The sequence below is a fragment of the Fistularia commersonii genome, chromosome 32 (assembly GCF_037954325.1).
Source record: "Fistularia commersonii isolate RoL2024-O1a breed Wild chromosome 32, RoL_Fcom_v1.0, whole genome shotgun sequence".
In the NCBI taxonomy this organism is placed as follows: Eukaryota; Metazoa; Chordata; class Actinopteri; order Syngnathiformes; family Fistulariidae; genus Fistularia; species Fistularia commersonii.
In genome coordinates this window covers 4,432,048-4,438,685 of record NC_141315.1, presented here as the reverse complement: position 1 = coordinate 4,438,685, position 6,638 = coordinate 4,432,048, and the positions used below count along the sequence as shown (strand labels likewise).

General features: G+C 44.4%; 1 protein-coding gene across 4 annotated transcripts in view; it reads left to right on the top strand.

The window, feature by feature from the left end:
• Window positions 1-451: 451 nt before the first annotated feature.
• Window positions 452-6,638, top strand: part of LOC147215187 (zinc finger MIZ domain-containing protein 1-like) — a 121,282-nt gene continuing 115,095 nt past the window's right edge. For all 4 annotated transcript variants that reach the window (XM_086139855.1, XM_086139856.1, XM_086139854.1 and 1 more), the window contains exon 1: window positions 452-587. The gene's annotated coding sequence lies outside the window, so the exon portion shown is untranslated. The remainder of the gene's footprint in view (window positions 588-6,638) is intronic.

The window sequence follows — 6,638 nt, the reverse complement described above, 5'->3', positions numbered from 1 at the left end:
AATAAACCACCTCTCGTCGACGATTTTTTTTTTAATTTCTTTTTCCTGAGGAAACGACATTTCAAAATAAAAACAAACATCTTCCAACAACTTGTTTCAAAAAACACGTTTCCTCTCTGCGTCGGAACAATGCAAGCGGTTCTCAGCCGGGGAGGGAGCGGCGTGTGCGGGGGGAGGAGGAGGAGGAGGAGGAGGAGAGGGCGGTGGTGGGGAATCCAGTGGAGCCAGATGGCTGCGGAGGGTCGATCCTCCTCTTCCACCCACCCCACCCCGCCCCAACCCAGCCCACGCCGCGTCCCCCCCCCCCCCCCCCCCCCCGCGCGTAAAATCCGCGACGCGTTTTGTCTGCAGCCGCGGAGCATGAGTCCCTTTGGTAATAGAATAGCCAATGTAATTTGACACTTCAACTTACTGCGCTCTGCCCGAGTCTATTCAGTTACTCAGTCACTGACGTTCAGCTTGTTTCCTCAGTGGCCGTGAGCGGGGAAGATATTTAAAAAAAAACACACACACGCACGCACACAAGAACCGATCGTTTGTTTTGTTTTTTTCTCTGGACCCGTGGACTTTCTCCGCTCGGGAAGCCGGTGAGTCGCTGCAAACTTAAACGTCTCGCCCGTGTCCGGTCAGGGTCGCGCTGCGCGGCTCCCGATCGTGGGGTGGTGTGTGTGCGTGCGTGTGTCTGTGTGTGGGGGGAGTGTAGGTGTGTGTGCGTGGAGGGGGTTGTTTCCACTTTGGCTCAGATTGTTTCTCAACAATAGAGTGACCACTTCAAGTGGCAGCGGAGAAGCACCTCGCAGGCTTGGGATCGTAACCCTCCCCTGCTCGTCTTCTTCCTCTACTTCTTGTTCTGTTGTGGTGGATCCAACCGGCGGGCTGTTGAAGCAGGTTGTGCGTTCGTTTCGCCGCGGTTGATCCGGTGGACGCGCCGGGCGGCTCGGCATTGTGGCCCCCCCCTCTCCCGTTGCAGAGAGCAGCGCCGTGGAGCGCCGGCGTTGCGCGCATCCCCCGTCTGGGGGGTTATAGTTGGGGTGTGTGTATATACATACACATATATATATATGTGTGTGTGTGTGTGTAACGTGTGCAAAACGTGCACAAACGCACATGGTTCGATGATGATGATGATGCGGCGTGGGGCGATAACCGCACTTATTCCACACGCCGCAGAGTAAGTGCATGAGACTAAACAGTGGTCACCGCGCCTCGTTTTTCACGAGGTGTCATCGTGTGAATAGCGGAAGAAAGTAAATCAGAGCCTCCTCTGCTTCTCAAGGGTTGGACAAGTTGACTCCCCAAAATTCCTGCTCTCTGTCGATGGACCCAGCAGGGACTGGCGGGGCCCCATCATGTAAAAATTGACTCCCTTCTCTTTTCTCCCTCTCTTTCTTGCTGTACATCTGTTTGAAAAAAAAAGCATGGCCAAGTGGAAAAAGTACCCCCCCCCAAAAACCCCCCTCCACCCGATCTGCCTCCCAAACAATGTCAGTTGTTTTTTTTTTACACACACACTCTTCTGAGTATCACAGGAAATAAAAAGTGTGCACATCCACATGGCCTTGTTTGCATCAAGAGAGCTTTTTCTTTGGGTTTGCTGTGTTGCAGGAAAGTTCATTTATATCATTTTTACCACCCCCCTCATTGGCATGCGTTTTGCTGCAGCATCTTGATTTGTTTCCGACGGCGGGGGCTCGGTTCTCCGGTGACACATCGGGCGCTTGTTTGCACTTGGACTTTAATAGCTGAAAGTTCTAGATACAATCTGGTATTGAAGTAGTCAGCTGCACCTTAACTGCCTAGGGCTTACATTCAGCCTCTCAGCCTGCACGCACCATAAACACTTGATGGCACGTGTGATTGAGCTCCGTTTGCACAGGGAAGAGTCAAAACTTCCAGCCGCTTCATAAATTAGGGTGGTGTTAGACAGGAGGAGGTTTTGTGTCCCCTCCCCTGCCCTCCCTCCCGGTCACCCCACCTCGGAGGGGCCCCAGGTTGGGCTCCTGAATAACTATGGGGCAGACCCCACCAGGCTGACCTTCTTCTATTCAAGTTGAGGATGTTGAAACACCAGCCTTCAAACAAAAGATACATTGAAACAGAGATCTGGAGCCCAGCACGTGTGTCTGGGCTCAGAAGAAGACCATTTATTAGCCGCGAATTTCCTTCTTACCAGCGAAGAGTGTTGCAAGGCGGAGAGAAGTACAAAAAAAAAACAGCATCTCCTTTTGGTTTTCACTCATACAGTGCCACTTTACTTCAATGTTTTTTTATATTAAAGTTCCCATTTATTTGATAGAAAGCATTTTCCTTTCTTTGTGTGTGTGTGTGTGTCTGGGCTGCAGCCAGTCCCGAGGTCTGCGTGTGGCACACCGCGTATTGACAATAGCGACACGTTTCGCCAGAGCGGGGTGGGAGTTTTCGCTGTCGCCTTTCCACCCACCCGATGAGGTGAGAGTAAAGACGGAAGCTGGAAATGGCCGTGCCACATGGGAAATTATTCAACTTTCGGAGAGGACACACAAGGCCTCATTACCTCTAGCAGCGCTACTTGACGGCCTGTGAGGAGACCTGCACTCACCTGTTTAAACGCCGTCCCTGTATTTTATCCAATGTTTCTTTTGTCTTGTGATATTTCAGGAAAAAAAAACAGCCATATTCTACAGTGACCCTTCATATAATCCTTGTTTTGAGAGTGTTTTCATTCCAAACTTAACCTTTTTCCCCTCTCTACAGCCCCAAAGTTCCCTTTTTTCTTCCCAGCGCTCTGCGCTTAAGTAGCTGGTAAACCAGGCTGTTAGATGGCGTATAATGTCATAATTTTATTGATTTGCCTTGGGAATTCCACTTGCAGGGAGCAGCTTCTGTGTACACAGAGCACACTTAAGTACTCTTAAGAGGAAAAAAAAGGCAACCAACAAGCTCTTCCTCTGTGGTCAGGTCCTATGGGAGGTTTGTGTAGTTTTTTTTTTTTTTTGCTCAAGGTCCTTTTTGTGTTGTCTCTGATCTCTGCAATAAACTCCCGGGGTAAATCGCCCTGCTGATATGGCTATTTTCAATGAGCTGGGAGAGCGCAGGGCAAGTCTGGCGCTGGTACGCCGGCCAGTTGCAGTTGCAAGTCATGCATCTGACCGACACGCCGTGTTCTTCCTGAGAAATATCGCGAATGATTGTTTTAAGGGCCGGACAATTTGTTGATTAATCGGAAAAGAAAATAATCAGACGCTATTTAGAGTTGAGGGTGGAAAAAAGTCAAGTATTTGCTAGCTTTGCCTGCATTCAGGGTCGCCGACATGTCTTTGTTTATCTAAGACGCTAAGCTGAATAATTTGCTGGTAAAATGAAACCTTTAAAGATGTTAACTTGCCCTTTTGGGAAATCGTTATCCTTGGTTATTTTCTAGCGCATTTTTAAATTTGAAAACTAATCCAGTGATCAAGGAAAAGAACCATCCAGAGCCCAGGATGGTTTGAATTTGAGAAATTGTGCGCCGCAAATCACTTCTCCTGAAAGTAAACATTGTTAACATCTGTCAATGTGATTTGTATGATATTATAACATAAGTCCTCCAAAGTCATTTTTTTATCTTCACTCTAAAAGAAACACGTAATTGGGTCGTAGTTCAGACAGGAACCCGTGACCCTGCTTCGATAAAGCTCCGCCCTTACCCCCGCTCACTTTTATTGCTCCGAAATTCAATTTACGTCATAAACGCCGCACCAGAAATTTCAATTGGCATTTGCATTATTTGTATCTCGTAAAAAAAGATCAATACTTGGCGCCTGTTTTTAATGTAATATTGCCCCGCCAAATATAGCAATACCATGCTGGATCGATTTTGTTTCTCACCCCTACTTTGATTCCATTACATTTCCATGATTTGATTTGACACATAAAATGATATTTCCGTCTTAACCAGTAGTCCCTGACCTTTTTGGCTCGTGAACCTTTTGCAGCGTGTACTCACAAACCCATGTCATGCATCAATTCAATTTAATGAGTCTCTCACATCTAACCCTTCCTTAGAAACATACAGTGTTTAGTCTCCATTGGTTAGTGCAAGTAGATTATTAAAGTGTCAATAAAGTAGTTTAACTGTTTGTGAGGTTTCGCCTCGTTTTACGATGAGAACCAGGCGAACGAAGCCTTGGGTCTATACGTCCTCCAACATCCTTCATGCGCTTGTATTTAAAATGCCCCTCCTCGGTGACAGAGAGCCGCAGTCATGCGCGCCGCACTGATATCTACTGAGAGCTTTTACGAGGGAGAGAATGGTCAGACGCTGTCAGCTTTACTGTTGACTGTTAATATGAAGCTTCTATTTTCAAAACAGAGCTCAGGGAAAGGGAATCTGTGTGTGTGTTTGAGTTTGTGCGGGAGACAGATACAGAGCAGAGCGAGGGATGGGAGAGGTGCTGGGAGTGACGCCAGACCACACATCATTTAATCATGTTAGAGTGTGCAACCACTTTGTGCATATTTTTGGTTTTACTGGTGATAGGAGTTGTTATTGTACAAACTGTTTGCACAGCGAGGGAATACAGGGGTGACAGGTTGATTAAAAAGGACCTTGTATTTCTCTGTTTCGAGATTTAGCCCTTTTTTTTTTTTTTTTAATTATTTTGTATTTATCAAGTTCAGATTTGTGACCAAAATGTATGTTTCTGGTGCTGCTGCAGCAGCGTGTGGAATGCAATGTGGAATTCGAAGCAACAACATTTGAGACCGCTGATAAGTTGACCCTGTGGAAGGACAACAATTGTGCATATTAGCATTGGATTTGAACGTGTCCTTTGGCTTAATCCCACTGTTGACTCGCCTGCTAAGTCCTGAGTATGTTATTTTTGCTCTTTTTGGGGAGCCTCTCTCTGCATAATCTTACTTAATCTAATCTATCCCCCTTTATAATAGACTGGGAATAATGTGACTTTATAGAAAAAGCTTTAGTGTAGATCCATACCAAACAGACTAGTGTGCCAGTTACTTCTCCAACCCCTCTGGCAAAGCTCTTGTGAAAATGCAAGTGACCTCTGTGCCCCTTGTTAGTCTGAACAATAGACCTGCCTCCTCTTACAGCTGCAGCTATGCTGGAGGGGAAGTTAGCCAGAACAGAAAACACACACACACACACACACACACACACACACACACACACACACACACACACACACACACACACACACACACACACACACACACACACACGTCTTGTGATTAATAGCTCCGAACACTGTATTTTTGGCTTGATCTCATGCTTGCTTGGTACCACAGCACATTCTTTTTCTATTTAAAAATCCCTGTTTTGTTCTAGATGCGTTATTAGTGCTCAATGTAAAAAAAATTAAATGAGATGCACCAATACTCTTTTTCTGTTTACTTTTTATATCTATTTGTATAACCGCAGATATAGATATCTATTCCCGATATATGTTCTGAATTCATTTATTTATTATTGTTGTTTTTGGTATGACATTTGTGGTTGCTTAAGGCTATAATGACAGATAATTCTTATCTATGACTGCAAAAATACAACATTTGCATTAAATATAATGGCATGGCACTAGAGGATTTTGATAAAGTTACACATTCTTGCAGACTGCCTTAAGGTGTGCTGTGGTGCTCACAGTTCAGTTGAAAATACAGAATGAAATGTGGATCAGGGCATATTGGCACTGCCTGTTCCATATTAGTTTTGTGAATTATAGCAATATCATACCTGATACTGATTCAGATTGGCCTCATCTTAACTTGGGTAGACCTTTAGAATAGAAGTACATCCAGCAACATTTTATATGCAAAAACAAAAAAAAATGCAGAACATTTCTTGGATCCACCTTTATTTTTTAAATATGATATTTTGGTGCTGCTATATGTTGTCTCTCCATCTTCAAAATGTTCATGTTTGGCTCTTGAGTGCCGGTACAATCAGAAGACATTTCTTTTCTCACATCCCAACCCCCCTCCAAAAGAAGAAATAAATAGAAAATAAAAATTGAAAAAAGAGCAATTAATAGAGAATTTTTTGGTTGTTGTATGGCTGCTGGGAAATGCCTACAAGTATTTTTTCAAAGTTGAATAAATTGAATATCAATCAGTCTCATTATTTCATATCACTGATACCTTAGTGAACTGAGGCAAAAATGACAGGTGTGTCATTTATGGAAGCAAAGTTTTTGTTGACATTTTCTTTGTCAACAGGACCTACCGGCTGAAGAGCCAAGAGATTACAAACTTTACAGACTTTATAGTTTACAAAAACAGCACAAAACACAACAAAAAAAACCTCGATCCTCTCCGCACGTCTTAACCCATGATGGATATAATTGGAGCTTTTGAGGCCTCCAGCAGTAACTAGCTCATGCATGTTGAATGTGACATGCTGTGAAAGACATATGCAGACGATGTCAGAGAGCAACATCGCAGTGTTAAGTGTAAATGAAAGGCTTTGAATCATGAATAACATCCGGCTCCTCCAAAGTCTTGGCTTCTATAAATTAAACAAGGTCCAACGCAGGAGCCCTGAAGGGTTGTCAAATCTTGCCGCATTGGATCGTGTTGCAAGGCGGCGTTCTGAAATTTTAAGCCTTGTCTGAAAAAAAAAATGGAAAAAAAAAAATAGCAGCGGCTGTACCGATATGAAA